General features: G+C 37.0%; 1 long non-coding RNA gene across 1 annotated transcript; it reads right to left on the reverse strand.

The window, feature by feature from the left end:
• Window positions 1-5,221: 5,221 nt before the first annotated feature.
• LOC122351008 lies at window positions 5,222-20,420 on the reverse strand. Its single transcript, XR_006251675.1, has 3 exons — window positions 20,249-20,420; window positions 19,483-19,651; window positions 5,222-5,324 (listed from the first exon to the last, which is right to left on the reverse strand). It is a non-coding gene; the product is annotated as an uncharacterized LOC122351008 (long non-coding RNA).
• Between the last annotated feature and the right edge of the window lie 3,033 nt (window positions 20,421-23,453).

Genomic DNA, 23,453 nt, shown 5'->3' on the forward strand with positions numbered 1-23,453 from the left:
CAGCATTTGGAAATCACCCTATATTAAGAAAGCATAATGATGGATCTTATCACTGTAAGACTCATTCAATTCAGCTTATGTTTTAATGAAATGTTTGATTCATATATATCTTCTCTTGACATCCCTGGCCCGAAATGTAACCGTCAAAGCCATCACCTGAAATAGATCAATCATTATTCTATTCAAGTCTGTAATGATGCGTTTGGCTATTGTGAGTGTCCCCGTTATCTATGACACAGAGGTCAGAGAGGGACGGCCGTCTCTACCAGCTCTCTACGCAGCTGCCACATGTCGTATGAAATTGTGCATATCACCAAAATCATCCTCTTTTCCCCTCTTTCTTTTGGGCCGCCACTACTTGTATCCAGGCAGAGAGTCAGATTCATTTAATCAGCTCAAACAGTGTCCCATTCACTCTGTATTACCAATTCTGCCTCCAGATCTCTTATCAGCGCGATGTATGTGTATGCGGATGGAGCGGCATCCTCCCCTACGCTACAAATGAATGAATTATTGGACATGTGGTATTGAGAAGCGATAGATACAGAAATTCGAGCCCTGTAATATGTTTGCTTTCCCGGCCTTATCATTTCAGACAAAATGCTGCTTATCAGCCAACCCGCTCACAACCCACTGAATGTAAAGCTGTTTCCTCACACAGTCTCCTCCTGTCAAGAGCTTATTATTGCCTGATCTTTGTCTGGAAGAGTAAATGAAATGTGTATATTATTTCATTGCACATTAGGGCGCTAAGACATATATGTACACTTCCATTCAAAAAAGTTTGGGGTCAGTAAGTTTTAGTTTTCAAATTATTCAGAGTAAATGAATTGATGAAAAACGTGACATTTATAATGTTACACAAAATTCCTATTTTAAATAAATACTGTAATCAAAAATCCTGAAAAATGTGTCAAGGTTATATTAAACAGCACAGCTGTTTTTAACATTAATAATAAAAAGAAATACTTCTTGAGCAGCGAATCATCATATTAGGTTTTGAAGATGTGAGCTGCTGTATTTTGTACTTTGCCATTACTGGAATACATATTATAAAGAAAACAGTTATTTTAAATTGTAATTATACAGTATGTCCTACCTAGTCTCATGGCAAAAAACACACCTTGGTGCACTTTTTAGTGAGACACAAAATTATTTTTATATCGTTTTTATATCAGTTTTTTTGTTAACACTATCGGGTAGGTTTAAGGGTTGGTTTTGGTGTAGGGCATATTTCCAACATGATAGAGCATTAACTTTTAACAACAGTCCGAGGATATTTTCATTGTGAACTGCCGCAAAACATACCTATACCAATGTACTGAAAATGTGCCAGGGTTCACATACTGAGCCTGTGTTTTAATGCCACTTCTTTTTGAAACTGCAGTGAAACGTGCAGTAAGGCATGTAAAAGGGTGTTGCACAAGAAGTGTACAGAGGTACATCATTTTATGAGAACAGGTAGAGTATGTCACTATCACAGTTTTCAACCAATTAAACACAGAATTGTGAGTATAAAAAAGCATATTTAAAAAAAAAAACATTTGAATACTGGTCTCTATTTTGCCTTAGTTTCTTGTGTAAAATTAAAGAAGAAAAAAGAGATTATCTATGGTTTATAATCTATGATTATTTATGGTTTTATCTATTTATTATCTATGGTAGAAAATCTCTTTTAATCTAATTTTCCAAGAAAGAAACAACTGAGATATTAAATAGATCTCATTTGTGTTTCTGTTTTTTCTTTTTTACAAACAGTTTTATAACTTGCTGGAAATGAGCTAATAGCTATATTAAATAAATGTAGTTTGTTTGCACGTGTAACGCAAAAGCAGCACCTACTGAGCCGCTGAGGGCGACAACACTGAAGGACAGCGGGAGTTTGGCGTGGCGTCAGCAGGTAGAGATGTCCTGTTGGCCCTTGTCAGGCTCTTCAAGCATCAAAACTAAAGCGCAGAGAGAAAGGAAAAAAGAGAGAAAGAGCACAGGTATTACTTTGTAGTGAAGACAGTATAAGGACTGAATCAAGACTTGTTGTCTCTCTCCCAAAGCATCTGCACAGTGATGGTGTGACAGTTCTGTTATAGGACATTTAATATAGAGTTTGTCCCTAAACAAAACCTCGGGCCCATGAGTCTGGCCAGTCTTAGCCAGGCCGATTTTAATCACCTGGAATTAAATAACTGCACTTTACAACAGCGCTACATCTGGCAGCACTCATTACAAAGAGGATCACTCCATAAAATCCCTCAAGTGAAGTGATGAGGAGAGGATACGAGACAGAGATGAAAAAGAGAAAAACTTTTTTAAATTAATTTGTCACAACATAGGACATTTACAGTTTATTACAGTTTATTCACAGGACCTAAACATATACTGAATCTTAATATATATATATATATATATATATATATTAAAAAAGAAAAAGAAAATGAATCAGCAAAGGATTAAATTTAAATTAAATTTAAATTTACCTAATTTGATAACAAATATATTTCTAATGTTACAAAAGATTTATATATAAAATAAACATTATTTTAAAAGATTCCTTTAATAGTTTCCACATAAAAAAAAATTAAGCAGCATAATAATTGTAACTGTTTTATCATTTTTTTATTTTAATATGCACTAAATTAGCATAAGAGAATGATTTCTGAAGGATCATGTGATATTAAAATTCAGCCATCACAGGAATAAACTACATTTTAAAATACATTAAAATTGAAAAGCTATTTTAAATTGCAATAATATTCCCCAATATTACTATTTGTAATACTTGTCGACGGATGATATTGTGCAGTTAAAGTCTTGGTCAGTCAGAAGGTAAAGATGGTACTAACTTGCAAACTCACCACTCACTGATATGTCAACATGTGTTTGTGTTGGTTTTTAATATATAAAAGCGCTTTACATAATTGCATTTTAACCCTAAAAATGATGCCTCTAACAGAAACGAAAGAATGAATGAAGAACCTCTACATCACATTAGCCCTGAAATCCTGAGTTTGGTATTGTTTAGTTATCACAAAAAAATGGAGAGTAACGTCCTATTTTCTGTCAACCTCTCCCTATTCTTCTTTTTTTTCTTTCATAATGCTATGCATTGCTCCCCTGCACCCAGATATCCTCAAGATCTCATTCCTTTGTTGCAGTGGGGCTGAACACTATATTAACCTAGTAATTGGCATCGGGCCTTCCCATTACTCTGACCCTCTATCGAGCAGTTCTACATGACTAGGTAAAGAAGATGGCATGAAGATTAATGAGGGCAGAGGCGAATACAGGAGGGCTACCTCCTCTCTCTCTCTCTCTCTCTCTCTCTCTCCTCAGCACTTTTTACAATGTGGAGATATCGGAAGTCAGGCACAAGCTGCCCGATTTCCCTCCGTCCACCCCTCCCCTCGTTTCTTCCCTCCTCCCTCCATCGCCTGCTTTAACCTGTGAACTCTGGACCCCGTCCTCCTCTGTTCCTGGCCGCCAGCGCGTCCCGGCTTTGATTGATGTCAGTCCAGCAGTCACTCTTTTCTTCCTTTTGATTTGAAGGGAAGGAAGAGGGGACCGGGGGTGAAAGGGAGGAGCCGCGCTCACTCAAAATAGATTTTCCAACGCAATTGGTGGCGGCTGCCAGCGCGCAAGGCGAGTGGCAGAGAGCCCTTTATGCCGTTTCATTTAAAAAAAAAGCCAAAGGTAGCTGGCGTGTTCATTCAGTGTGTGTGCCACTCTTGCTTTTGATGGGGTCTGCCCTGCTGCTAGCAGCGGCGTATCGTTCGCCTGCCTTTTATTTCACGTCTGGAGCCGTGCAAAGAAACCATCAAGTGATCAGTGGAAAAAAATCGCTCCTGATGGATATCTACCATTGTTTTTCTGTGTTCCCCTATGGACACGTTATTATTCTGAAATGTAAAGATGGCTTCCATATTCACAACAGGCTATGATGGCGCCGGTGTTATTGACAGACTCCGTAAATCACTTTAAAGCTTCTTGCTCCAGTTTAGCAGACTTTTGCATCACAGGCGTGAGAGGAGAAAGAAAGTGAGGTGTTCTGGCAATCAGATAAACTAGCTGCAGCTATCAAAAGATTGCAATAACACTGAGCACCGCCATAAAACTGAGTGCTGTCTGTGTGTGCATGGATGCGGCTGCTTGACAGACAGCAGTTGAACATCATGATTTATTTCTGCACCCCTGTCCTATTGATCCGCCGTGAGGGGTCTCAGAGTTCATATCTCTAGAGGGTCGCCCACGATGAGCAGCACCTCTCCTAGTGGCTTATGTTACTAACATGGGCGCATCAGAAAGGAGTAATGGGGTTTGTGGATTAAAATAGCAGGCGTTGATGATAATCGTGGAGGGTGATGCACCATGAAACCTGAGCTCAACCACGAGTGCACAAACAGAGTTAAATGAAATGGAATTGAAAACATGTGCTAACAGAAACTGACCTGTTTTCTTCTTCTAATGATCTGTATACTATGTCATCTCAGGGTACTTTCAATCAGCTTCACAGGGTTTCATCTGAAGTGAAATTTCAATCAAAGGTAGGCAAAATGCTCATTTTGAAGGGCACTTCACATAATTATATATCACTTTAGAGGAAGCGGAAAAAGAAATGTACTCTTTATTCAGTGACTTTTACTGCAATTTCTAGGTAGATTTAAGTTTAAATGTACGATGATGATTCATTTAAATTTATTAACAATAAAATCACATTTATTTTCATAAGTAAACACACTTAATACTACCATTGAATGCATGAGGTTTAAGAATTTAAGTTAATTATTCTTAATATGTTAATTATAAATTCCACACAAGCCTTTATGTTTTTGAAAGAAGTTTTCACCAAGGCTGCATTTACTTGATCAAACATATATTAAAATAAATAAATAATAATAATAATCAATAGTATTGTTGTTTTTGTTTGTGTGATGAAGTAAAGCTGAATTAATAATTCAATAAATATTATCAGTGTTTTGCTGCATATTTTTAAAAACCATAAAACTATTTTCACATGAATACAAAGTTCAAAAACGCCATTCATTTAAAATATACATTAAAATATGTTACTTTCCCTTTTGATAAATGTAATGTACACTGGCTGAATATAAGTTTTCATTTCTTTCAAAAAGAAAAAAATGACTAATTGCTAACTTTTGAAAGTAGTGCTCAAGTCATGTTATTTATTATACAGTGATTATTTACTTTTTACACAGATGTATTTTGTCATCATACCTGAAACTCATAATCTGCACAAGTACTGTCAGGTGAATTAAACTTCTTTCCTGTGCTTTCAGTGCGTAGGATGCAATGAACACCGCATAAGGATCCTGTGAAATCAGAGCATGGCGTTATTCTTCAAATTTCAATCCCCAATACAACTGACATTTCTTAATTGGGTTGGCATAAGCAGAAAAAAATCCACAAATGTAGCTAAACAGACTCAAAGTGAGTAGATAATCAATGAGAACAAGCTGCAATCTAAAACAACATCTTTTTGATTACCATTATGTAATAAAAACAATTATGCTTCATTCTTCCACTGGCATCTCTTTCAAGTTTTTGTGTAATTGAATACAAGGACCCTGTTTCATTGGGTTTAATCATAAAAAGAAAACTCCTGACACATAAAGGGCAACCAATCATATGCCCGCATATTGCCTCATCCTTTTAACAAATATGTTTCATAGCCCTATTAAAGGGTCTTCATCTGTCCTGTCAAAGGCAGTCCAGCCAGGTTTTTACTTTAATTACACTACTCAATTAAAAAAATAAATATGTGTGAGATAGAGCAAGAGAGAAAAGAGGAGAGAGAGACCCTCTTCAGTGGGTGCATTCTGATTCGCCTCTCCTTGGGTTTGAGTGGAGATGACATTTACAAGGCTCGCCTTTCAGGCGAACAATGGCGTGATTGATGAGGTGCAGACGCTATGAAGGAGGCCGATTGCCATGTGGAAGCAGTGCTTAGTGCACTTTGATTTATTTATCATCTGTTTCTAAAACAAGGCTGCCTGCCTCTGCCTGGCCCCTAAACCGCTAGGTGGGGACTAGAGAGGTGTAAGGCAGCCTTGGTGCTTTGCATGTGTGTGTGTGTGTGTGTGTGTGAGACAGAGAGAGAGAATGTGTTGATTCACAGTTGAGGCAGGCAGAGTTTGGTTTATGTGTACTTATGTTTTTCTCTCACTTTGTGTCATTCAGTGATGGATTAACATCAACCAAAGTGTCAGCTCAATGAAATGATATAACTTACTAAACAATGTACATTTTTATTTACTACTACAGACATAAAATACTTTTTGGGAAGTCTGCATGTCCTACAGTGAGACATGTTTCATCTTTATTATTATTAGTGCTATTAATAATAATGATGATGATGATTATATTTAATATAATTATTTTAAAGCAGCATTAATTGCAGCATCAATAATAATAATTGCATGATGATATATTTTATTTTAATGGAGCGTTAATAAAGTGGCTAATTTTGTCGCGTCAGTTTACAATGAACTAGCAAAACGAAAAAAAGTAAAAAATATACACTCATTTTATACATTCATTCAGAATTTATTCTAAAATGATGAGGCTGGCTAAACATTCATGTTAAAAAGTCCATGAGTATGTTGCAGATCGATTATCTATTAACTGGTGTAAAACCTTATTATTTTAGTACCACAAAGCAAAGAAAGGAAAACAGTACAGAAAATGGCTGAAATGTGTTTCAATGAAAGCATAATATTCCTAAAACTTCCATCCTCACTACGCTGCACTCGAGATAAAATGCTTTCCAATGTCTAAAATAAATAATGATAATCCAGTAAAACCGCAGGTCTTTGTCAGGACAATCATCGTGCTTTCTCAGGGCAGGCGGAGACTTCGTAAAACAGGGTATTTTGAAAATGAATGGAGCGTGTTAGCAGGAGTGCATCGTAGGAAAATAATGTGCCGTTTTCTTGATGGACAGCAGCGTTTCAACCAGGGTTTATGTACACACTACAGCCAATGAGGCTGAAAAAGCAGCAGGAGGATGTGATGGATCTGTTATTGTCTTTCAGACCCCCCATCTATCTGTAGTGGTCAGGGATGTGCTCTTAAAACACAGCAATGTTTTTAACGTATCACCCAGTGAGCACTGTGGATATAACTCAGAAATTGTCCGTTCTCTTGATTATATGCAGATAGTCACTTTAAACCATGACAGGCATGTGATCCGCGTCAGATGATATTATAAAGGATGTTTATAATGTTTCCTACATACACATAAAGTGTGTAGGATGTATCCTAAGGGGCTGAATATGATTGAGTCTAACTTGTCTTTTAAGAATTCTTATTTAAATGTCATATGCATATGTTTTTGCAAGGTTTTCTGAGTAATATTATAGTATGCAGCCTATTCAAGATATACATAGTTGTTCAATCATTTTTGTCATTTTCATATATATTTAAACTCCAATGTAAGTTTGCAAGATTTTAAACACAATTAGTTCATTTATTGATTAATTTAGTTAAAATCATCAAAAACACTTGCAATGCAATACCCTATAACCACATTTGAGCAGTGCTCTCTATTTCTTCTCATATTTTTTTGTATATTTTTCTAATTATGAAATAATTACCTTTTTCCTAAAATTATATTTTTAGCACTTTTAACTAGGAAAAAGGACTTGCTCCAAACCAAGCAGAATAATCTTCACAGTAATGTTGTCTTTTTCTATTTTCTTAGAGCATTGTAAGCTTTCTTTAAAACTCATGATCATAATTTTAATTATATTCTGAAATACTCCAGCTCTCTCGTGTTTCACTATTTCCAATTAAACTGTACTTGTAGCAATTTACCCAGCATCTTTTAGGACATTGACCACATTTTTGTAGAAGGTGTTCAGAGGCAACGAGGAGATTTAAATCATTCATAATCTGTCTTGAGAAATTAGCTTGCCTTTTCAAATTTCCAAGGATGACATGCTACAGTTCATTACTTGTTTACAGCGACTACAGTATTGCCTCATCTCAATTAAAAATGACTTACTGATGTTCCTTATAAACCACACAGCCATGAAGTCCTGATCATTAAATAGAAACTAATTCTCACTGTACAGTGAACAACCTGAGAGACTAGCATGACAGCTAATTAAAATGTGTAAGACTTTAATAAACAGCAAAACAAATAATGCATTGTCTGCATTAGAAAGGAAAAAAAAACTTTTAATTGCACTGAGGAATATCAGTCTGCAGAATCAAACCATCGTCAACTGTCAAGCCTCAACAATGGCGAATCTGCAGGAATAATTCAATCTTGATGGGTAAAGTGTGCAGATAGCGCTTCGTCTACACAGAGCACTGGACCAAGATTCAGACTAATTTAAACTTGAAAAGCGCCAGGAAAATAAAATGATCGAGTTACATCTTTTAATGAAACAGGGGTGGGGGAGGAATTAATTTTTTCATTCACTTGCACCGAGACACGGGAGCTGCGTCTCCATAGCGTAGACGTTAAGAACAATGGGTGGTCGACTTTCATCAAAAAGACAAGCCTGGTAATGAATCCATACTCCCTTTAATGAGGATACACATAAAAAGGCTTGTCAGAGTTAATGAAAAACTACTCTCTACACGCTCCTGTATGACAGCAATGGAAGATAGCGGCCTTTGAATGGTCATCATCATCCATTTCAACAAGCCTATTTTTACCACTGCTCAGGACACTTGATCTTTTGTTGCTCGTCATTGCATTAGTTAAATGGAATCGTTCACGCGGGGAACACACACGGGTTTCGCTCTTATCTGTCTGCTTTTCAGAAAGGCAGAATAGAAAAGCGTCTTGATTGGAACATATTGAGAAGGGAAGGTGCATTGAGACCCAGTGGAGCATGAGTGCCCCTTGCAGATACCTGCAAATGTCTAATCACAGCGCTCTGATGAACCTTGCCTCTGACAGGCCTCTTGCCTGCCCTCCGACGTGTAACACCACACACTTCATGGGGGAATTATGCTGTGGAGGTCTAACTCCATGAGCAATGGAGCTTGACTGAGACAGTGTGACTGTAATGGAGCAGGACAATTGATGGTGCGTCTCCTTGCTAAAAGTGTCCGTCAGTCCCAAATTCTGATGCCGGGACAGCACGGCAACCCGTCTCCGCGCTCACTTCCTGGTCAGCGAGCTGTAAGGGAGCTGGGAGCGAATGTTTGATTAACCCAATAGGAAGGTGATGGCAGCAGTAGAGAGGAGACACGCCCGCAATTTGTTAGCTAAGCGTTGTCTGCGTGGCTGCTCCTCCCCAGCTGAGGTCTGAAGGGAGACAGGATGGAGAAGGGGTGTGGTGGGGAGACAGATGCCTAACGACTCCCACGGGGCCCGTTTCTGGCCTTATCTCATCCGCGGTTTGTGCAGGTTGCCATAGAAACGGCCTCTTGCACATAAAACCATGAACCTATTGTATTAGATAAACAGATATTAGTTGGATTTAGTTGGATTAGTTGTATTTGGCCATCGCATATAAAATCTTCAAAGGAAATATTACAAAATTTGTAACTGGAAAGCATTAAACAAACCCCTTAGGTAAAAATCCATAATGCACTTAAAGTGCTCTATTTTGTACTTAATATACTAATGATTCTTTAGTACTTCTTAGATAAATTTAAGATCAACTAAGTGTACTCAACTGTGCAATTTTGGGACAACATGAATACAAACTAAAATGCGCATTTAACATGCTATCACTGTATGTTAAAAAAATATATTTAGTCACCACTTGAGTGTACTGGTGTATGAAAGATGGGTTCAAGTTTACGTACAAGTGGTAACTAAATACATTACATATGACTTCTGAAGCAGATTGATGGGTTTTTGTAACAAAAATATTTATATTTTGAGAATTATCATTTAAATCACTGACTTCCAGCAACGGCTGTATTTGTATTTGTGAGAGAGTAAATCATGGGGTAATTTAAATTTTTTTGGCTGAACTATTCCTTTAAGTTTTTCTTAAGAATCATTTTTTAGTACAAAATTAGTGTGTGAAAATAGAGCACTTTAAGTACATTAAGGAAATGTACTTTTTATGATCTATTTAGGAATTAAGTGACTGGCTGTGTCTAAAACAGCATATTCTCATACATCTTTTGAACAAGTTAGTATTTGCAGCTGTTAAAAAGAATGTTCTATGTAGTATGACAGTGGCAACATTACGTACAACTTTGTCATGCTGTTATTGTCATGTGACCCACCGTCACTTTAGTGCCATTCAAAAATCCTCACCCCTGGCCTTATGGGACATTGAAGTATCTGTTGAATTCACACTTGATAATCTCGCCAGAAGGTGTATGTCATCTGGGTACTGTTTAAGGAATGCTGTGAATTCCAAAATAAAATGCACAAAATAAAAGATTTTAGGGTTTGAAAATGGCAAAAATTCATATTAGAAAAGTGAAATAGAAAAAAATCTTAATGTAAATGTAAATGTTAGCATTTTATTTTTGTGCAATAGAAATAATAGCATTTTTATGTAATACTATTTTGGAATATTTTCACTGTTTTATATTGCATATTATTTGTTTTACAAATGATCTAAAAGTGCAAAATGCTATTATTGCAATTATTAATTATTTCAATTTTTACAGTCACAATTTAATAAAAACTTAACCACTACCTTACTAACTAGTAGTAAGCAGTAATTAGGAGTATACTGAGCGCATAAGCGTTGTGATTAATAGTTATACAGTAATATAACTGTGCCCTATCTGAGTGAGAACTGTGCCAAAAAAAAAAGCATGGCGATAAAACCATTTTAAAAAAGACTGTCGCTATTGCTGAACAAGACTCAGGAAAATTATCAGATCTTCCTGTCACTAGTAATTGACAATATTGTGCCTAAAATGTAAATTATCCAATACTAACAACTTGTATATTGATCTTGTTACACAAAATCAATACCACATAACACTGAAATGTGGAATATCGATGATTTACAAAATTGTACCAGTTGCAATGGTGTCATAATGATCTCAAATTTATCAGCTTTGCACGTGAATATTAATTGCAAAACATGACCTTCACTGAAAATTGATTTTCTATAAGTAGCTAGCCACTAGCGATAGTTTTACTTTAGGATTACTGCTTACTGGTTTGCACAGTCCAAGCTAAAATAATATAACGGCATATAATAGGTGTAGATCGAGCAGGGGACGCGGTGGACCTGTCCTTCCTACTTTATCAAGTTTATTTAAGTTTTTAATAGCCGGAGTGTATAACTATAGATTTAAATTCAAAGAGACAGGATTGTTTTATTCGGACCAAGAATAAGGCGCCATATATGTATAAGTATATGTTTCATACTCCATTTTTTTTTTTACTGGTTGCTATTCCACTGACCTGCTATATAAAGTGCGTAGAATCAAACAATATGTGTTCCAACAAGTTACCATAGCAGTGATCTATATAACGTACGATTTTCTTCAGAATGAGGTACGCTTTGCTTCAGAGAACCTATAGAAAGTAAAAGCACAGGTTTTCCCTTTTTTTTCCTTATCTGTACAGACAGCTGTTTCTTCATCCTCCCTTCCCATCAAAACAGGAACATCTGGCGAAGCCACCTCCGCACAACAGTTAAACGTAAGGTTACCTTGGAGGCTGACAGCAGCTGAGCACAAACAAAAAAAAAGAGAACACTAATGCACACATGTTATTCTTTGTCTTAGAAACATACAGTTTTTGCGTTTGCCTAACATATAGTATAGCTCTTGCATTTCAGCAGACAATACATGATATACAAGTCTCCTAATTGGAGACACCTGAAAATACATTGGGCGGGAACCTTAATACTCATTACAGAGAGAGTTTACTAACAAGACAGTAAGGTCAGGGCATGCTAACAGGGGGTATCAATATAGTCAGGACATGATACAGTTTGTGGTTCATGTATTAAAATATGCATTCCTGCTGTTAATCACAGTATTAAGGTGAATGTGTCATGAATATGACAACACAGACAATGAAAGATTCTGACGCCCCGTATTCACTTTTTTTTTTTGATAAAAACAAAGGCAGGTTAAACATTTCACATTGAGCTGCTGATGTGATATAAAGTGAGTTGATTATATTAAAAGCAGCTGAATGATTTATTCTGTGAGCAGGCAGAGAGGCCGGGCTCTAAAGAGTTAATGAGAGACCTCTCACAGCCCTTATGACAGAAAAAGATGTTTACTTGAAATGACGTCAAATGGGCAAATTCATGTAGCATTTGCAATGAACAATTACTTAAATAATTGGTCCCCGCGCCAAAAGATTGATTGCATAAAAGCTGTTTTCGTTTGAAAATCCATTAGCGGGCACCATTTTTCCAGCACACTTTGACATCCTATGATTTTATTAATTTTTATTCCCAAAGATGCATGATTCTCTCGCTCTGGTCCTTTGCCCTTTGCAAAGAGCACAGTAAGAGAGGAAAGAGAGGAGGAGAGATGAAGAGAGAGAAAGAGTACCACTTAGATGCCGTCATTGATTACGCCAACTATCAGGACCCTTGAATATAAAAAGGTCTCCATTTGGGAATTGAGAAATCTCCGTATGCTAGCTTCCACTTGCTTGCAGGCCCTGCTGGTTGATTTACATTAGTATTCATTATTCTATTAACTGTTGAAGAAGCCGAGATTGTGATTGAATCTGAAAGCAAAGGTGTTTTGAGTTGCCCTTGTGGTTGGCGAAAAAACCTTAGACTGACAGCGGCAGAAAGAAAGAAAGAAAGAAAGAAAGAGAGAAATGGAGGAAAAGCATGTTGCAAAACCACCTCGTACCTCTCCTCCTCATCATTCTTTGCTCTCTTCTCGTTCTTACATCATCGCAGACACCGTGCATACATTAACATACTAATTAAACCTCAATTAGTAGTTGCGCTGACTGTTCTTTTTTATCAGTGAGATGTAAAATATGGATTGGACATTAGCAACACCAGAGGCTAATTTATCAAATGCTTTTCAAAGGAATTTTTAATTATTCAACAATTTCTGTACAGGGAATTTATGTTAACGATTGGTGTATCATAATGATGTTTAATTAACATGATGATGAAATGCCAAGGTTTTGGAACTTTGACCAGTCATTCTTCAAAAGTACCGCTGTTTAAAGACAGTTTGAAGCCGAGCGCGATCACGTGTGCGCATATAAATGCAGAAACGCGCGCCTAATGTCATTTAGCAAAGTAGGACATACCTGAATTAGCATGCTTGTTGGTCTTGAACATATCATTTTAATTAAGGGTAGGTTATAGGTGTGAGATGTTCTATTTGATACCTCTGACCTCTGGCAATAAAGCTGTTCCCTATGTCCGAACGATGACATAATTAAAGCATATAGAAAAGGCAAGGCTTAGTTTCATGGATAACTGTTGTCAATAAAATTGTCTCCTTACAACTTTTGCGAAAAAGTTAGCCACAATTAAATCACTTTTGCAAAGAAACCAGGAAGATAAACGATTATACTGCAATGCAAGTATTTGTTTTGCAGGATCATTGCAAGCAATTGCTAAAAAAGTTTTATTATGCACACTCTGGTTCAAAAGATGCATTTTAATTTGTTAATATGCTAAGTTTGTAGGACATTCTACACCTGCATGTTAGCAAAGGTTTCAAATACTTTCAAAAAAACTTTTTCAAATATATATATATATATATTTTTGTCAAATAATTGTGCTTTTTTAAAATAAAAACTGATGTAATATTTAAAACCACTGTATAATCATCATCATCATCGTCATATGTATTGTTTTTATTATTAAATAAAAACATAATATTACTATTATAATATAATACTGTAAAATAAAGAGAATTCAATCATAAAAATAAATAATAATAATAATAATAATAATAATAATAGCTTTTCATTTAGTACAACTGTAAAATTTAAATTCCAACATATATATGATAACAGCAATAAGTTATATCACAATTTCAGTTTGATCTTGATTATTTATGCTTATCTCCTTAATTTACATTGCGTAATTTACAACAAAAAAAAAAAAAGTTCAGATGCGTCACTTTTGTCATAATTCACCAAATATAAATGAACACAAAACAACTAAGTGTTAATTAAAGCCAGGCATTTGATACTGTACACAAATATAGATTTAGTTACTCTTAAGTGCTGGCTGTGATACTGTAAAGAAGGGTGTCTTTGACAAAGGAGCTTCTGCGGTTTGACTTTGACAGGAAACTTTTGTGTCTCTCAGTGCCGCTGCATTATCATTTGTCTTCACCCCGTGAAGATGTCACTTCAGAAGCATGAGTGAGAACATGTGTACGCGGACGTGCATGTTCATACACCATCCTGAGGATTGCGTCTGCATGTCCCTCACTCTGATTAACTCTACCTTTTTTTTAGACAGTTATTAAAACTGAAGCTGCCTGCTAGACGTCGCATATTCTCCCAGAACGCAGCTGACTCTTGCGAGTGCTCTCGCCATCTTGCGGCCCCCGTCTGTTGTGCTGAAGAGACGGGGGCCACAGCCATCTGTTCCCTATCCTCCTCCTCCTCCTCTTTTTCCTTCTCTTCAGCCCCTACACCAAAGCTCCTCTCGCTCTCCTCCATCCATCCACCCCTCCTTCCCTCTCTTGCTCAAATTGTCTTTGCCTTCTCCTTGTAGGTCATGCAATATTCAAGCTCCCATATCTCAACCATCATGACTGAATGCCTCTTCTCTTTCGGTCCAGTGTCTGAATGTGACCAAGGGTCTTCTTCCGCCTTCCAGAATAAATTGTAACATTGTTAATGGAAGAAAGGCTTGTTCTTTTAAACCGTCTATTTACGCTAGACATTCTAGACAACTAAAGTAATATAGTTTAACTAACACTATGTTTGGGAAGCAAGTTTTCACAACATCACAAGATAAAAGGTTATAGTAAACGAGGCATTACCATATAAAGACTTTTATCCTTAAGTACAAAACACAACTTTTTGGGAGCGAATTTCATTTGCACTACTAAACGGAGTGAAAAGAATAATCAAATCACTGATTTCAGGAAAAAAAACTTGTTACGTAGGCAATCAAAACATGTTGATATTTTATTGATTACAGGCTCAATGTTCTTATTATTAATTAATTCATATTAAAGGTTTTGAGAAAAATGTTACACAAGACAAAAATGTGAAATAAATATTAATTATATATAGATTATGTAAAAAAAAAAATACTTTAATAAAGGTTTGGGGTTTGAAATCAAAAATTTAATTTAGCAAGCAACTTGATCAAAGGTGACAGTAAAGACATTCATACTTCTAAAAAAAGATTTTATATTTATATTTTCTGTTTGTCAAAAAATCTTGAAAACAAAAATACTTAGCAGCGCAACTGGTTTCAACACTGAAAATGACAAGAATACTAAAGACTGAAAATTCAGCTTTCACTGGAATAAATTACATTTTGAATGTTTCATAAAACAGAGAACTTTTCTTCTATTCTTTTAAATTTTTTACCAAATTTATTTTTGGTCAAAGAAATGCAGACTTTGTTGACCCCGATGTTTAAAGAATAGCATAAATACAAACTTTAATATTTCTAGCTGAATTTTTCACGTGTGAATTTAGTTTAAAAAAACAAACAGAACAGGATTTAGCACTTAGAAAAAAAGAGAAGACATCATATTTCTTGCAGCTGCAGTGGGCCACACTGATACACTCGTTCTCTCTCTTTTTGTGAAATGGAGAGACCAGCAGTGCAGTGTTAGAGCTGGTCTAGACATGTGAGTGAGCCCCTGTGTCTGTGGCCCCCACAGCCGGGCTCCTCTCTCTGCCCGGGGTCTGGGAAAGTAGGCCAGAGAACACAGTATCACTACCACTGCCTGTGAATGAGCTGAAATCTGTGCTTTGTCTTATTAGATTCAATAGCTGCATCTATAGGTGTTTTTAAATGCATTAGTGGATGAGGCAGTCTACTGTACTGTACAGTATGAAACTAAACTAAAAGGAGCCAGGAGACAGAAATGCTACAGAAAAAAATATGTTAAACAATTGTAATATTACAATTAAAATCAAACAAATCAACACACAATACTGTCAAATCCTATCCCTATTTTGTAATCATCTGATAACATATGCATTATGTCTACTTTATTATGTCTACTAGACACATATAATATTCACTACTGCCGAACGGATAATACTGATCTCTGACAAATATTATATTTCATGATTGTTTTAAGCTATGCAAATACATTTGAATTTGTAGAAAATTTTATAGGTAATACTTGACAAATTTGTTTTGGCTGTAACATGAATAACAAAATAAAAGCTACTTATCAAAACATGTCATCTTTATAATATAAAGATTTTTCATCATAATATAAATATATGATCTATAGACTATATGTACATCAAAATGTATAATACCTTTGGCTTTTATTGTAACCCCTTAAAAGGAAACATCTTTATTTTGTAAGTAAAAAAAAAAAAACTGGACTACACAATCATTCATTTTTAGACAAAGTACATATTTGTTTCTCAATTCAAATTGCTGTTCAAACACAGAGTATGTGTTGTGCTTGAATGGGATAGGTCACTGTACGCTGATTAATTGTGCCTCTGTGCTGGGTTGATTTTGCGAATAACCAGGTGGATTAGAGAGGTCAGAAATGCCCTGGTAAACATTAAAATTTTATCTTGCTACACATATCTGACAGTAGAAAAGACAGTGAGCATACATACACTGGAGGCCAAAGTCTCGCACGTGCGTGTGAATATAAATTACTCATGTAGCTTTGCACAAACCGAATCCGAAAAGTACGCTGGGATGCTATTAATAATGAAGACGACAGGGCTCCATTTATTAAAATAGTGAAAAGTCATGTTTTCTCTGATGTGGCCTATTTAGGAAGGAGCAGCACTGGGAATAACATGGCCCGCCAATTGCCAACTGTTCAGTCCCGGGCCCTAAGAGAGAACCGGTGAGAACGAGACGCTACAAAGAGCCTCAGCACAATCCAGCACTCCAGAGGCATCTTAAATCTTGGGTGATGGGGACCAGTTTCAACACAAGTTCCTTGCGCGCACTGGTTTATCTGGACTGCTCGCTCTTTCTTTCTCTGAGCTTCTCTTTTTTTCCTTTAAGTCTCTCTCTGTCATGCATGGATCTTACATTTTATTGTCCATGAAAATATTCAGTATATTTTTATGCCTTAAGCTATAAAGCGTAATGAAAGGGGAACACCCCACGGTGCATAAAATACTTGTACGTTTTTTCCTTTTTTTGCCGCCGTGCTGTAGACAGCTCTCTCACAAAAAGGCCAAAGGGTTTGGATTTTATCTTTTGATTCCCACATTAACCTTCCATTAAAAATTATCTATGTTATCGTCACCTCAAATTTCAGCTCGTAAATTGCCCTTTTATGAGCCATCTTAAAGGGAGAATTATCCTGATGTTATAGTTTAAGCAACATATGTTCCAATTTACTGACATCTACCAGATTTGACGCGACACCAGCCATCCATACACATCAGTGTCATTTGGTGGCACTAAATTGCCCCGCAATAAGTCGCCCCGTGGAATTTTTTGGTGATCAGGCAGCACATGGAGCTAGAAATTAATAGCCCGCAGCCTTTACAGGGGAGACAGGGCCAAATCAGCTCCTCTCCAAAAAACTGCTCCCGTTCTCACAGACTGTCCCGTATGGTGCACAGTTTCCTTGTGGCACTCTTTCTCTAACAGATAAAGGATTAAATGCTGAGACGTTTTTATCTGTTTTGGACAGTCAGGTTGAACATTTTTTATTCGGGCTATCAAGTGATTAGCCAAATTAATGGCATGTCAGTTAACATGTAAATGCGAATGAATAAATGTAAATGTTAATATAGAACTAACAATAATTAGTTGCACTGCGTCTATAAAAAAAATAACAGAGGCAGATGCAGTCATTGAACTGAGATTACAAAAAGTGGCTCTGGAAGGCAATATATTGTTTGTCACTAAGATCTACAGTCCATGGGATCCGTTTTTGTCATTGATTTTCTCGATCTGTCCGAAACAGACTTAGGGACCGTTCACAAAGGATGTGTTTTTGCATTCAATCTGTGATATTTGTAAAATGTTGGTCAGTTGTAAAGAGGATCTAGGATGTCTTGCCTCGCTGTATTTTAGCATTTAGACAGTTAAAATTTGCAGCATTTGAAAAATACACATATAACCACTGCATTCTTTTATATACTATAGTTTTTTTTCTCAGTAATGTGGTTTGTTTGGTTTACGCATTGTATATTTTATGGCATTGTTTTTATTATCAATTATTAATTGTATCGAATGAAGTAAATAAACTGACAATCCAAGTTATTGAGGTTTTTGGTACATATGTAAATCTTTTCCTTTCTAAAAACCAAGAACATTACATTTCCATTAGCTGATTCATTGGTAAATCTTAAAAAAAAACAAAGTGTTTTAATAGACTTCGGGGGCTCATAGTTTCAAATGAGACAAGACCCATAAAGTGGTCGTTTTGTACCCTTTCGTTATTGCGCATGCAATCGGTCTGCTATAGTGATATTATAATGCATTGAATTAAAAATCTATTCCAGTTGGGTGACCTCACACTAAAAAGGTGAACGGGTCAAAGGTTAGGGTCATTCTTATCCATTTCTCTGCTCTCATGCACAGCCCGGGACGGGTTCATGAGTAGGAGAGAAATAGGCGCCAAGCGGAAATGAACCCTCACTGGACAGCTGAGGCAATAACCTGAATAGATGTCGTCTCCCAGTGCAATTAAACCCTCCCTGATTACACCTCCCTAGCTATCGATTGGAAACTTTCACTTAATAACCACTAGCATGGTCTCTTATGGTAACCCAAGGTCCAGCCATCAAGAGTGGGACTGCTTGAGATTTATGTCCAATGGCTTAGTGACTCCTTAGGGAGTCTGTGTCATTTCTTTATTCCAATGTGTAGAGTGGGACAAACTCAGCTTTTTACACCATGTTATTAAGAGTCAGACATCTGTAGACAACAGGATATTGTTTACCAAGTACAAAGATATATTGTATTTGAGTTTAGGGTGTGGTGTTACATTATTAAGGACGTCGCATTAGTGTGTATCCTTTCTAATATTGTAGCCCCAAAGAACAATATATCTGTTGACATGCATAACTAATGCATAAGATATATATTACCTTATACACACACACATACACACACACACACACATATATATATATATATATATATATATATATATATATATATATATATATATATATATACACACACACACACATATGTTAATATGAAAAAAATTGCAGTAAAGCAGTATGGTAATGAAACTCAAAATGTGGGCACAATGACTCAAGTGCACACAGACTATAACCAATAGAATTAAGAAAAGTGAAAAAGGCATGGCATAATCAAAAATTCATGCCATTTACACCCGTGAGGCAATTTTATTCAAAACAGTCAGTTTGCAATGTGTGTAAAAGCTTCTTGAGTCAGGTCCAAACAGCAAGACTGGCTCCAAAAGCAACATTACCTCCACGTAAGAAAATTCACCCTTCACAGCCCGCGTCTTCCCATCATACACCTGTTTGGCTGAGCGTGCCAGCTCGGATCCCTGGACCGCTCGCCGCTCACTCATGTGAGGAGAGCACAGGTTGTCCACGCTACTGCCCTCGGGCACTGCAATGTGTTCACAGCCCCGGCTGGGGAAAAGAAACAAGGGATGAGAGGGCTAGGAAGAAAGGATTAGAGAAACAATGCTATGGCCTTCATGTCTTGCCGGATGAGGACATTAAAGAGGTGAATCTAACACTGAGCCTCTCACAATATTCCCTGTACTGAGATAGAGGGGTCATGGTCTTTTTAATAACACTATCCAGGCAAAATTTTATTTCTAAAAAAAACCAAAACATTTGAATTAGAATTACAAAGGATGTGATTTTGTGTAGTTTATGGTAATGCGCACTGGATGCTTGCATTAAACCTATAGAATTGAAAGATCATTTGTATATGAAGGTGGGTGTAAACAAACAGGAACAGGACACTGTAGTGGTGTATTAGATCGGCGTCAAGGGAAAATAAATACACATGAAACTAGAAGTCAGCAAACTAAGGAGCCTTTACATAACCTGCTCGTGTGCTTAAAATCTCTTGACTCAGCGCGGCGGAATAAAAAAAGAAAGCAGGGTCTCAAGAAAGTGATTCTAACTTGAGTGTCTTAAAAAAAAAAAAAAAAGACGCTGCTAACAGAAAAAATTCAACCGTCAGAAAATAAAACCGGATGTGAGTTTTTACCGCACCTGTTACAGCTCACGGATGACAGCCAGATTCAAACTCGTTGACTTTCCAACGGAAGGTCAGCTGGTCATGCTAGCAGAAGGTGACAAAAGAAAAAAGTAACTTTATATGAAAGTAAATCGCGAACATTTAAACTGTCCGGTTCTCCAAACAACCGCTTCAAGCGTAACCATGCCGCGCTCAGCTTCCTGCTGCCCATATATGGAAGTGCCTGCAGTGAGAAATGATTGACAGGCAGAAACTATAAAGTTTTATTTTACTGTTTACTACGGAGATTGGTGGCAATATATTTTAGTAGGAAGTAAGATAATTTTCTGAATGTCATTCCTTAAAAATACCCACAGTGCCTTTAATGAAGTGACACCTTTTTTCTGGTGTGGAAAAAGACCTATACTGATCACTGGTCTACACTAAGTGACTAAATGTGGAGTTAAAATCAACTGCTGTTTTATGTAACGCTTGTATAAAGCGAACTGGTGTGTTTTGGTCAAGCATTGATAATACCTTTACACCAAGATGAAAATAAATTGCTGTTCTCCTAAATGGAAGCTTATTGAGGCTAACGAGTATGAAAAGACATCTACTTCCCATTTACAAGCTATATCAAATGCAACATTATAGTCTAAAAATGCACAATTATAATCAAAATAATCTATAAATGGAGAATATTTCAGAATATTGGCATTCTGTCAACAGCATGTCCCATGAAACCAAGTTAGAAGTTAGAAGACATAAACCAAACAAGCTACAAGGTAAAAAATACCAAACTTTTAAAGCAAAAAGAAAAAAAAAGAGAACTGAAAATCAGTATATATATATGTATGTATGTGTACATGATTCAACAGAGAAACCTCCACCAATTGCTTCAGTTTTGATTGGTGGAGGTTTCTCTGTTGAATCATGGGTAATTGGGTAATGTTTTTATCACTAGGAATAGATTTTTTTATTTATTTTTAAATAAGCTGAAATAATGTGCACCGATAACTTCAACAACACCAACATATTCGTGTAACATTTTCTAAGTTATCATTCAATATAATTTCCCTTAAGGAAAAAAAAAACTGGATTTTTACTTCTGAAACCCGCCTCTTATACACTAAGGACTGATTTCGACATTAGGGCCTAGAGATTCATGGGATTCATACTTTGTTTCTCTCTCTTCATGGTGGAGTACATTATATATTGTGTAAATCCCTCTGGCATGGTCCTACCTGACAGCACGCTCTGTGCTCTATATGATGGTTAATCTTCATAAAACATCAATGGCTTCCTGTATTCCACACACTCCAATGATTTCACCATTAAGATCTGCTTTTAAGACAAATACAGCGAGGCTGATGGGAGATCATATATAGCACACTGACAGACAGGAGTGAGTTTGAACGCTTTAAACTACTAACCCATAGACACATTAACATGATAAAATATGTACAGACTCCTACAGAAAATGAATATGTTGAATTAAGCCTGACTTGTTGAGGATGCTCCTGTTCTTCTTTTTCTTTTTTTTTTTTTAACCATCCGAGGTGCTTTTCTTCAGCATGGCGGTGTAGCAACGACTGCTGCATTTATCACAGGGATCTACGGTGAGTGGAAGACAATAGCTAATGAGAGCTTGCTCCCCGTTGGGCTGGAGCTCCAGACAATGCAACAACATCTGTGCTGGCGTGCTGAAGTGCCTCTTCCCCAGAGTCACGGGACAGGAGGGTGTGTGGGGGGGAGGCAGCAGCCTCACCTGTCCTGTGTTTTCAGACACCCCCCCTTCTTCCCAACCCCCACCCTCTTCCATCTTTCTCCTTCTTCCCTTCATTCCTTCCCTCCATCCGCCTGCCTATCGAGGAGCCAAGCTTGTTGAGGGGACTCCCAGGTCAAATCCATAAAGCATCTCCCGCCAAGGTCACTGCTCACGCTTGAAACCCGAATCCCAGAAAAGAAACATTTAAAACGTCAGGAGTTTTGAGTTAGCACTGCGAGGAGAGAAGGATGGCCTACCCCAAGAGGGAGAACGATAGAGAGGGAGAGAATGTGCGAAAAACGAGAGAAGAAAACCAGGTGTGGACTTCAGTTTTAAGTGATGTTTAATGAATGGGCCCCCAGGGTGGTTTAACACATGAGCGAGGCTCTACATTTCCCCCTTTCCCCCATGGAAATGCACTGGACATACACATGATTCAGGGACTGAGGAGTGCAGGCTGTAAATATGTCAAGTTCTCTCGTGGTTTGAGGATAACTCAGGAATCGCACTCGGACTGCCATCTTGGTATTTGGATCGTCACAACCCAAAACACAAACTTTTGCTCTCAAACTCTATAAAAGCCAGAACTTTCCACCTCAGTGGAAAAATGAACGTAAGAGGTTTATTTAGGATGCCAGAAGTGCCTCTCTTTTTCCCTCCAAGAAGGGACATACTGTCAAATGGTAATCAGCTTTTGAATCACCATATATCTTGACTACTTACTATGCAGATGTTTGGTGTCTATATTATTTTTTCAATGTTTTTGAAAGACTTTTCTTATGCTTATACATACTTATTATTTCACGGAGAAAAAAAATATTCATTTGCAATTTATGCATACAAAATGTTCCCATTTCTGTAGAAATGTTTGACCACTCAGCGATGCAATTAACCACAATCACAATCTAGTATTCCAAAGAGGAATAGCCCCTTAGTTTTAGCCATCAAAATATTAAAATATTAGAAAGTCCATTACTCTGTTTTTGCGGAATGACTTGTGAATGATGATGACAAATATGCAAAATAATTTAAACACCTGTACTGTCACCGGAAAACAAAAACAATGCAAAATTTTGTTCAACCGCATCGTATGAAATTGTTTAGTTCTGAAACACATTTAAATTTTGAGGTGAATCTAACATATAAACCCAATATCACAGTGAAGTTAATTAATGCAACTATTAATTAATTATCTGTGTTAAGCCTTATTGAGGCTTCTTACAGAGGTCCATATAATTTCACACACACACACCTAATACATAAATTAGTATATTAATACCTGTAAACATTCGTACTTTACCTGTGCAGCATCTCCCACCTTCAACTCCAAGAGGCACACTCAGGCTGTGACCCCTGTAAAGGACGGAGAAGAAGTGGTTGGTAATTAAAATGCAATCTCCACCACTTCAACCCCCCAGAGCGGGGCACGCCGCAACAGCGGTGTCGCCCAGGAGCCCGAGGGCGTGAGGTGC

Source organism: Puntigrus tetrazona, chromosome 8 (genome assembly GCF_018831695.1).
Source record: "Puntigrus tetrazona isolate hp1 chromosome 8, ASM1883169v1, whole genome shotgun sequence".
NCBI classification, from domain to species: Eukaryota; Metazoa; Chordata; class Actinopteri; order Cypriniformes; family Cyprinidae; genus Puntigrus; species Puntigrus tetrazona.